Raw genomic sequence first — 11,785 nt, forward strand, 5'->3', positions numbered from 1 at the left:
CTGTAGAGGGGTCTCCTCGGGCCCCTCAAAGATCATAGGTCTCAAATTGGTCTCACAAAGGTCTCACTTCTCAATGCTGTCCACTTTCAAAGGTGGAAAGTAAATGGTGGAACATATGCCTACTGTGCAATCTGAAAGAAACCAACAGATTGCCTACAGTGAGTTATCATCACCGAACTACGTCAATGGCTACAGGCATCAATGCTCTGTGGGGAGAATATCATCCAGGGTGAACAGTCCTGGTATGAATAGAGGCTGGGTCACTAAGGTCATGTCATCAGACTTCAACAAGAGAATGAAAAGAGAATGAAAACAGAGACCCAGGTAGCATCAACCGAACTGACCTATTGGTGATTGAGTATACACCCTTACCGGTTGGGTATTAGGTGGGAGGAAGTCCCTGACTTTTCTGACAACATAACCTAAAGGATACTCCAGGCGCTAGTTATAGGCTATGTAACAATAGTTTATTCTGTTCTGATCCCATGGTCACAGGTTAGGGAAAACTCTGGGTTCTAGTCATTAGAACCTTGAGTGTTAGCTTCATTGCCCCAGGACTAGGCCCTGCCCACAATGAGAAGCCCACTGACTGCCATCTGTGGCTTACATGGCTGATCACCTCATGTTCACAAGGGTAATGGCTGTGAGTTTAGGGAAATGAGCATGGAAGAGTTTTACAAACCAATACTAAAGGCCTTGTTGACATAGCTCTCCCAAGCTCAGTTCAGTTAGGAAAACAGACAAGGGCTTACCTTATTAACATCACAGTAGCTACAGCAGAGGGATGGAGAAATGGGACATGAATAATAGGTATTGAACTCAGCTGAAGTGATTGTTCTTGGAGTTCACAACCTTTATTTTGTGAGTATTTTTGTTGGAGGCTGAGGGGCTCTAGTGAAGGACTGAACTGGTCCACAGGGGCCCGACTGCTCCAGGAGCAGCTCACCCTGGGAGCTTCAAGATCTATTGTTTTAACCTCGCTCTCTCTATCTCTCTCCCCTCTATCCCCCTTTCACTCTCGCTCTCAATCTATCTCGCTCACTCCCTCACTCGCTATCTCCCTCTATCTCCCCCTCTCAATTCAATTTCCAATTGAAGGGGTTTTATTGGCATGGGAAACACATGTTTACATTGCCATATAAAGTGAAATCGATAATAAACCAAAGTGAAATAAACAATACAAAATTAACAGTAAACATTACACTCACAAAAGATACAAAATAATAAAGACATTTCAGATGTCATATTATGTCTATTTACAGTGTTGTAATAATGTGCAAATAGTGAAAGTACAAAGTACAAAAATAAATATAGGTTGTATTTACAATGGTGTTTGTTCTTCACTGGTTGCCCTTTTCTTGTGGCAACAGGTCACAAACCTTGCTGCTGCGATTGCTCACTGTGGTATTTCACCCAATAGATATGGAAGTTTACCAAAATTTGATTTGATTTTTAATTCTTTGTGGGTCTGTGTAATCTAAGGGAAATATGTGTCTCTAATATAGTCATACATTTGGTAGGAGGTTAGGAAGTGCAGCTCAGTTTCCACCTAATTTTGTGGCCAGGTTAATTTCTCTATAGGTGATGGCTTTGTTATGGAAGGTTTGGGAATACTTTCTTTTTAGGTGGTTGTAGAATTTAACGTCTCTTTTCTGGATTTTGATAATTAGAGGGTATTGGCCTAATTCTGCTCTGCATGCATTATTTGGTGTTTTACATTGTACACAGAGGATATTTTTGGCAGAATTCTGCATGCAGTGTCTCAATTTGGTTTTTGTCCCATTTTGTGGATTCTTGGTTGGTGAGCGGACCCCAGACCTCACAACCATAAAGGGCAATGGGATCTATAACTGATTCAAGTATTTTTAGCCAAATCCTAATTGGTATGTTGAATTTTATGTTCCTTTTAATGGCATAGAAGGCCCTTCTTGCCTTGTCTCTCAGATCGTTCACATCTTTGTGGAAGTTACCTGTGGCGCTGATGTTTAGGCCGAGGTATGTATAGTTTTGTGTGTGCTCTAGGGCAACAGTGTCTAGATGGAAATTGTATTTATGGTCCAGGAAACTGGATCTTTTTTGGAACACCATTATTTTTGTCTTACTGAGATTACTGTCAGGGCCCAGGTCTGACAGAATCTGTGCAGAAGATCTAGGTGCTGCTGTAGGACCTCCTTGGTTGGTGACAAGCACCAGATCGTCAGCAAAAAGTAGACATTTGACTTCAGATTCTAGTCGGGTGAGGCCGTGTGCTGCAGACTGTTCTAGTGTCCTCACCAATTCGTTGATATATATGTTGAAGAGGGCTTAAGCTGCATCCCTTTCTCACTTCACGGCCATGTGGAAAGAAATGTGTGTGTTTTTTGCCAATTTTAACCATACACTTGTTGTTTGTGTGCATGGATTTTATATTTGTTGTATGTTTTTCCCCCCAACACCACTTTCCATCAATGTGTATAGCAGACCCTCATGCCAAATTGAGTCAAAAGCTTTTTTGAAATCAACAAAGCATGAGAAGACTTTCCCTTTGTTTGGGTTTGTTTGTTTGTTAATTATGGTGTGCAGGGTGAACTTGTGGTCTGTCGCACTGTAATTTGGTAAAAAGCCAATTTGACATTTGCTCAGTACATTGTTTTCACTGAGGACATGTATGATAATGCAGAGGATTTTCCCAAGGTTGCACTTGACGCATATCCCACGGTAGTTATTGGGGTCAAATTTGTCTCCACTTTTGTGGATTGGGGTGATCAGTCCTTGTTACCAAATATTGGGGAAGATGCCAGAGCTAAGGATGATGTTAAAGCGTTTAAGTGTAGCCAATTGGAATTTGTGGTCTGTATATTTGATCATTTCATTGAGGGTACCATCAACACCACAGGCCCTTTTGCGTTGGAGGGTTTGTATTTTGTCCTGTAGTTCATTCAATGTAATTGGAGAATCCAGTGGGTTCTGGTAGTCTTTAATCATTAATTCTAAGATTTGTATTTGATCATGTATTAGTTTTTGCTGTTTGTTCTTTGTTCTAGGGCCAAAAAGATTGGAGAAGTGGTTTACACAAACATCTCCATTTTGGATAGATAGCTCTTCATGTTGTTGTTTGTTTTCCAAATATGCCAGAAGTGGCTAATTAGAGTCTATGGATTCTTCAATTACATTGAGCTGATTTCTGACGTGCTGTTCCTTCTTTTTCCGCAGTGTATTTCTATATTGTTTTAGTGATTCATCATAGTGAAGGCGTAGGCTCAGGTTTTCTGAGTTTCTATGTTTTTGGTTGGATAGGTTTCTCAATTTCTTTCTTAGGATTTTGCATTCTTCATCAAACCTTTTTTCATTGTTGTTATTGTTCTTCGGTTTTCTGTTTGACATTTTTTGATTTGATAGGGAAGCTTGTAGGTCAAATATACTGTTTAGTAGGTTTCCACAGTACTTTCCTTCCATCTATAGCATTTCTTAATTTTATTCAGTTCCTTTGGCTTTGATGCCTCATTATTGAGTATTGCTCTGTTCAAGAAGACTGATTTTGCTGTGATCTGATACGGGTGTCAGTGGGCTGACTGTGAACGCTCTGAGAGACTCTGGGTTGAGGTCAATGTTAAAGTATTCTACAGCACTACTGCCAAGAGATGAGCTGTAGGTGTACCTACTATAGGAGTCCCCTCGAAGCCTACATTGACTATGTACATACTCAGCGTGTGACAGATCGTGTCTATTGATCAGTTGCTCTTTTTTGAGGTGTTTGCTCCTGTTTGGGGCTGCGTTTGAGGGCGATGTCCTTTAGGGTCCGGGCAAAAGGGGGCACTGCTGCCTTATATAGGTGGACCTGGTCGTAAAGGCTGTTCAAGTCCAGGTGGAGTGGTGGGCCAGGTAAACATTTGGTTTTGAGGCAGAGTCACAGGAAATACTTGTGTTTACCCGCTGTATGGTAGCAAGGTAGAAGTCTTTTTGTGAAAGCAGGGTGGAGATAACCACTTGTGCGTTGGGAAAAGTAGAAGAACCTTTTTCAATCAGTCTCTTGAGTGCTGTGGCTACCCTTTCCTGCTATGCTCAGATCATTTGTGCCCGTGCGTATTATTATGTGGCTGGGTGACCCTAGTCTGTCCTCAGACAGAAGGTCTAGGACGCGCTGGGTGTTTGGACACCAGAGTTTAGACATTGTGTGTTTGGGAAAAAGTTTATTTTCTTGTATATATTTCCAGTTTGAGACTCTCACTTCACACCTCAGTGCTAATTGAAGTTGAAGTCCGATATGTTCTGTCCTACAAGCTTGGTAGCCTTAGCATTCAGTCCAAATAAAGTAAAATATATCATTGTAATGTGTTTTTCTTCTTGACTTTAAAATTAGCTTCAGACTTAACATTAATAACTCTGTTCCAGGTTGGATGGTGTTTTAGGTTTCTGTTGTTTGTTTGTCAGAGCATTTGCTGTATAGCTTGGAAATAAGAATCTTTGGTAGTAGGAATCCTTCCAGGTAATTTTTTCCAAAATCAGGTTGTAGGTTTGGAGTTTTGATTTGGAGTGAAGGTTATGCTTTGGAGTGTAGTATCCTACATATGTCCTTGCTGAATAAAAAAAATAATATATTATTATTTGTCACATGCGCCGAATTAAACAGGTGTAGACCTTACAGTGAAATGCTTACTTACAAGCCCTTAACCAACAATACAGTTTTAAGAAAAAAATAAACTGAAGTAAAAAATGAATAAAATTAAAATAAGAAAAATAATTAATTAAAGAGCAACAAAAAATATAACAGTAGCGAGGCTATATACAAGGGGTACGGGTACAGAGTCAATGTGCAGGGGCACCGGATAGTTGAGGTAATTGAGGTAATATGTACATGTAGGTAGAGGTAAAGTGACTATGCATGGATAATAAACAGTAGCAGCAGCGTAAAAATGGGGGTGGGAACAATGCAAATAGTCCGGGTAGCCATTTGATTAGCTGTTCATGGCTTGGGGTAGAAGCTGTTTAGAAGCCTTTTGGACCTAGACTTGGTGCTCCGGTACCGCTTGCCGTGCGGTAGCAAAGCAAATAGTCTGCCATTTGGCAATTTGTTGGGCCTTCCTCTGACACCGCCTGGTATAGAGGTCCTGGATGGCAGGAAGCTTGGCCCCAGTGATGTACTGGGCCGTACTCAGTTGCCATACCAGGAGGTGATGCAACCAGGCAGGATGCTCTCGATGGTGCAGCTCTAGAACTTTTTGAGGATCTGAGGACCCATGCCAAATCGTTTCAGTCTCCTGAGGAGGAATAGGCGTTGTCGTGTCCTCTTCACGACTGTCTTGGTGTGTTTGGACCATGATAGTTGGTTGGTGATGTGGACACCAAGGAACTTGAAGCTCTCAACCTGCTCCACTACAGCCCTGTCGATGAGAATGGGGTGCGTGCTCGGTCCTCCTTTTCCTGTTGCCGACAATCATCAAATTTTTCTTGATCACGTTGAGGGATAGGTTGTTATCCTGGCACCACACTGCCAGGTCTCTGACCTCCACGCTGTAAGCTGTCTCATCGTTGTTGGTGATCAGTTCTACCACTGCTGTGTTATCGCCAAACTTAATGATGGTGTTGGCCATGCAGTCATGGGTGAAGGAGGGGACTGAGCACGCACCCCTGAGGGGCCTCTGTGTTGATAATCAGCGTGGCAGATGTGTTGTTACCTACCCTTACCACCTGGGGGAGGCCCGTCAGGAAGTCCAGGATCCAGATGCAGAGGGAGGTGTTTAGTCCCAGGGTCCTTAGCTTATTGATGAGCTTTGAGAGCACGATGGTGTTGAACGTTGAGCTGTAATCAATGAATAGCATTCTCATATAGGTGTTCCTTTTGTCCAGGTGTGAAAGGGCAGTGTGGAGTGCAATAGAGATTTAATCATCTGTGGATCTGTTGGGGCGGTATGCAAATTGGAGTGGGTCTAAGGTTTCTGGGATAATTTTGTTTCTGGGATAATTTTGTTGATGTGAGCCATGACCAGCCTTTCAAAGAACTTTGTGGCTATCGACGTGAGTGCTACGGGTTGGTAGCCATTTAGGCAGGTTACCTTGGTGTTCTTGGGCACAGGGACTATGGTGGTCTGCTTGAAACAAGTTGGTATTACAGACTCGGTCAGGGACAGGTCGAGGATGTCAGTGAAGACATTTGCCAGCATGCTCAGACTACACGTAATGGTAATCCGTCTGGCCCTGCGGCCTTGTGAATGTTGACCTGTTTTTTTATTTATTTATTTATTTCACCTTTATTTAACCAGGTAGGCTAGTTGAGAACAAGTTCTCATTTGCAACTGCGACCTGGCCAAGATAAAGCATAGCAGTGTGAACAGACAACAACACAGAGTTACACATGGAGTAAACAATAAACAAGTCAATAACATGGTAGAAAAAAAGAGAATCTATATATAATGTGTGCAAAAGGCATGAGGAGGTAGGCAATAAATCGAATAATTACAATTTAGCAGAGTAACACTGGAGTGATAAATCATCAGATGATCATGTGCAAGTAGAGATACTGGTGTGCAAAAGAGCAGAAAAGTAAATAAATAAAAGCAGTATGGGGGGTGAGGTAGGTAAATTGGGTGGGCTATATACCGATGGACTATGTACAGCTGCAGCGATCGGTTAGCTGCTCGGATAGCAGATGTTTAAAGTTGTTGAGGGAGATAAAAGTCTCCAACTTCAGAGATTTTTGCAATTCGTTCCAGTCGCAGGCAGCAGAGAACTGGAAGGAAAGGCGTCCAAATGAGGTTTTGGCTTTAGGGATGATCAGTGAGATACACCTGCTGGAGCGCGTGCTACGGGTGGGTGTAGCCATCGTGACCAACTGAGATAAGGCGGCACTTTACCTAGCATAGCCTTGTAGATGACCTGGAGCCAGTGGGTCTGACGACGAACATGTAGCGAGGGCCAGCCGACTAGGGCATACAGGTCGCAGTGGTGGGTCGTATAAGGTGCTTTAGTAACAAAACGGATGGCACTGTGATAAACTGCATCCAGTTTGCTGAGTAGAGTATTGGAAGCTATTTTGTAGATGACATCGCCGAAGTCGAGGATCGGTAGGATAGTCAGTTTTACTAGGGTAAGTTTGGCGGCGTGAGTGAAGGAGGCTTTGTTGCGAAATAGAAAGCCGACTCTAGATTTGATTTTGGATTGGAGATGTTTGATATGAGTCTGGAAGGAGAGTTTGCAGTCTAGCCAGACACCTAGGTACTTATAGATGTCCACATATTCTAGGTCGGAACCGTCCAGGGTGGTGATGCTAGTCGGGCGTGCGAGTGCAGGCAGCGAACGGTTGAAAAGCATGCATTTGGTTTTACTAGCGTTTAAGAGCAGTTGGAGGCCACGGAAGGAGTGTTGTATGGCATTGAAGCTCGTTTGGAGGTTAGATAGCACAGTGTCCAAGGAAGGGCCAGAAGTATACAGAATGGTGTCGTCTGCGTAGAGGTGGATCAGGGAATCGCCCGCAGCAAGAGCAACATCATTGATATATACAGAGAAAATAGTCGGCCCGAGAATTGAACCCTGTGGTACCCCCATAGAGACTGCCAGAGGACCGGACAACATGCCCTCCAATTTGACACACTGAACTCTGTCTGCAAAGTAGTTGGTGAACCAGGCAAGGCAGTCATTAGAAAAACCGAGGCTACTGAGTCTGCCGATAAGAATATGGTGATTGACAGAGTCGAAAGCCTTGACCAGGTCGATGAAGACGGCTGCACAGTACTGTCTTTTATCGATGCCGGTTATGATATCGTTTAGTACCTTGAGCGTGGCTGAGGTGCACCCGTGACCGGCTCGGAAACCGGATTGCACAGCGGAGAAGGTACGGTGGGATTCGAGATGGTCAGTGATCTGTTTGTTGACTTGGCTTTCGAAGACCTTAGATAGGCAGGGCAGGATGGATATAGGTCTGTAACAGTTTGGGTCCAGGGTGTCTCCCCCTTTGAAGAGGGGGATGACCGCGGCAGCTTTCCAATCCTTGGGGATCTCAGATGATACGAAGGAGAGGTTGAACAGGCTGGTAATAGGGGGTGCGACAATGGCGGCGGACAGTTTCAGAAATAGGGGGTCCAGATTGTCAAGCCCAGCTGATTTGTATGGGTCCAGGTTTTCCAGCTCTTTCAGAACATCTGCTATCTGGATTTGGGTAAAGGAGAAGCTGGGGAGGCTTGGGCGAGTAGCAGCGGGGGGGGCGGGGCTGTTGGCCAAGGTTGGAGTCGCCAGGAGGAAGGCATGGCCAGCCATTGAGAAATGCTTGTTGAAGTTTTCGATTATCACGGATTTATCGGTGGTGACCGTGTTACCTAGCCTCAGTGCAGTGGGCAGCTGGGAGGAGGTGCTCTTGTTCTCCATGGACTTTACAGTATCCCAGAACCTTTTGGAGTTAGAGCTACAGGATGCAAATTTCTGCTTGAAAAAGCTGGCCTTTGCTTTCCTGACTGACTGCGTGTATTGGTTCCTGACTTCCCTGAACAGTTGCATATCGCGGGGGCTCTTCGATGCTATTGCAGTTCGCCACAGGATGTTTTTGTGCTGATCGAGGGCAGTCAGGTCTGGAGTGAACCAAGGGCTATATCTGGTTCTTAGTTCTGCATTTGTTGAACGGAGCATGCTTGTCTAATATGGTGAGGAAGTAACTTTTAAAGAATGACCAGGCATCCTCAACTGATGGGATGAGGTCAATATCCTTCCAGGGTACCCGGGCCAGATCGATTAGAAAGGCCTGCTCGCAGAAGTGTTTTAGGGAGCGTTTGACAGTGATGAGGGGTGGTCGTTTGACCGCGGACCCGTAGCGGATACAGGCAATGAGGCAGTGATCGCTGAGATCTTGATTGAAGACAGCAGAGGTGTATTTGGAGGGCAAGTTGGTCAGGATAATGTCTATTAGGGTGCCCATGTTTACGGATTTAGGGTTGTACCTGGTGGGTTCCTTGATGATTTGTGTGAGATTGAGGGCATCTAGCTTAGATTGTAGGACTGCCGGGGTGTTAAGCATATCCCAGTTTAGGTCACCTAACAGAACAAACTCTGAAGCTAGATGGGGAGCGATCAATTCACAGATGGTGTCCAGGGCACAGCTGGGAGCTGAGGGGGGTCGGTAGCAGGCGGCAACAGTGAGAGACTTATTTCTGGAGAGATTAATTTTTAAAATTAGAAGTTCGAACTGTTTGGGCATAGACCTGGAAAGTATGACAGAACTTTGCAGGCTATCTCTGCAGTAGATTGCAACTCCTCCCCCTTTGGCAGTTCTATCTTGACGGAAAGTGTTATAGTTGGGTATGGAAATCTCAGAATTTTTGGTGGCCTTCCTAAGCCTGGATTCAGACACGGCAAGGACATCAGGGTTGGCAGAGTGTGCTAAAGCGGTGAGTAAGACAAACTTAGGGAGGAGGCTTCTGATGTTGACATGCATGAGGCCAAGGCTTTTTCGATCACAGAAGTCAACAAATGAGGGTGCCTGGGGACATGCAGGGCCTGGGTTTGCCTCCACATCACCCGAGGAACAGAGGAGTAGTAGGATGAGGGTGCGGCTAAAGGCTATCAAAACTGGTCGCCTAGAGCGTTGGGGACAAGGAATAAAAGGAGCAGATTTATGGCCGTGGTAGAATAGATTCTGGGCATAATGTGCAGACAGGGGTATGGTGGGGCACGGGTACAGCGGAGGCAAGCCCAGGCACTGGGTGATGATAAGAGAGGTTGTATCTCTGGACATGCTGGTCTCAATGGGTGAGGTCACCGCATGTGTGGGAGGTGGGACAAAGGAGGTATCAGAGGTACGGAGAGTGGAACTACGGGGTCCATTGCAAACCAAAACAATGATAACTAGCCTGAACAACAGTATACAAGGCATATTGATATTTGAGAGAGACATACAGTAAGGCATAAAGTGATTGCAGGTCTTGATTGGGAGAGCTAGCTAAAACAACAGGTGAGATAACAGCAGCTAGTCAGCTAACACAGCAACAGCAGGTAAAAATGGCGACGACTAGGCAGAGAGGGTCGGATTGACTACACACAGAGCCTGAGTTAAAACACAGAGCCGACAGATAAAACACAAATAAACAGAATGGAGTACCGTGAATTAATGGACAGTCCGGCAGGCATCAGCTATGTAGCCAAGTGATCATAGTGTCCAGGGGGCAGCCGTAGATGGAGCAGGTTAGCCGCCACTAAGCTAGCACGCGACGTTTAAAGTTAGTAGCCCGGGGGGTGGTCTGCTCAGACGGAGGGGGTCTGCTCAGACGGAGGCCGGTTGGGGGCACAGCGGATGGGGTATTCGTCTGCAGACCAGACGTGGTCGTGTTAAAGATGTTACCGAATGTATCTAACTCTAAATCCATCTTTTTGTAAAAGCATGCTGAAAAATGCAGGAGCTCATCTGCTCTGTCTCTCATAGCCCTTTCTCTATGTCTCTCAAAATGTGAACAGCTCAGTCCTGTGGTATTTTTTGTATTTTAGCATGAAAAAACACAATTGATGTCAATTTGTCTTACATCAGCCCTGCTTGTTCATCTTGGAAGACCCTGTAGTTAAAGCATATGTGGATGAACCTCCTTTCTTCAATGACCTTTGAGATGGTGAGGCTCAGGCTCTTTATCTGGGGGTTTTGCTGTTTTCCCCTGAGTTACATTTCTAGGAAAACATCACCATAATTCTACAACTAAAGTACATGAACATAAAAGGGAATAGCTAAATAATCTTAAAGGAGCAAGATGTCCATTGTGTTCTCAGGTCATATTTGTTTGATCTCCTTTGAAGGAGAGTTGAACATGAGCGTTTCCAATCTTCAGTTGTTGGATCAGAGAATCTGTGCACCATGTTCTGCTGATTTTTATTGGCTCAACCAATACATCCTGAAACATTTCAATTGGGTAGTAAACAACTCAAACATAGGGATCAGGAGAGGTAAACAAGTGTGTATGTTATGCGGAACAAAAACAGGGCACTGGTGATATCTTTATTTTCGGGAATAATGACTTCTAATAATGACATGTATGCCAAAATATATCAGATATATGAAACTGTTGATTGACTTGTCACAGTATGCCGCTACTGCCTTAATGTTTGCTATCTTGGTTCAAAGTTTCCCTCTGGTTTTGACAGCTTAATTGCCCTTCAAAACTTGGAGAGATGGCTGGCTGTGGGACAGTTTTCCCATCATCTCTCCCTGCTGCTTGCGTCACCTGTCAGGGGGCGGTGTTGTAATTCGGTCAAATACATCTTTCAGTCAGAACCGAAACCCTCTGAAGACCTCGCCAGATGACATCAGCAGCAGCATCATGTTATGGTTCTCTGTGGAGCAACATATTATTTCCTTGTCCTTGTCCTGCTTTTCAACATGCTGCTTTTCATCGCCAACCCTCAACTCCTATAGTAAAAACAGTACAAAGCTGGGAGAGGAGTACGTAATGCTGGGAGCTCCAGGATGCTCACTATGTACAGATTTCTGTTGTTGTTGTGAAGATAAAGGTGGGGGCCTTGAAGTCTGTCTGGTTTGAGGGTGGATGCTTGGAGGTGGGGGCCTTTAGGACTGTCTTGCAGCAGGCAGAGTTGTGGGTGTAAGGGGCTACGATTGGGCAGGCCTCTTTGTTGCCCAGAGAACAGACCATGGTTTCCTGGAACAATGCAGCTGATGAGAGGCTCTCCAAGGAAAATATGGGTCTGACATCATGGGTTCTTAAAGCACACAGCTGAGCCAACACTCTCCTGCCATAATCAGTACTCAGTGAATTTCCACTGCTGAGGGAAATGGAGGAAAAATAAGACAGAGAAGCCCCTATGGGCATGGGTCCCTTCCCCT

Source organism: Salvelinus alpinus, chromosome 11 (assembly GCF_045679555.1).
Source record: "Salvelinus alpinus chromosome 11, SLU_Salpinus.1, whole genome shotgun sequence".
NCBI classification, from domain to species: Eukaryota; Metazoa; Chordata; class Actinopteri; order Salmoniformes; family Salmonidae; genus Salvelinus; species Salvelinus alpinus.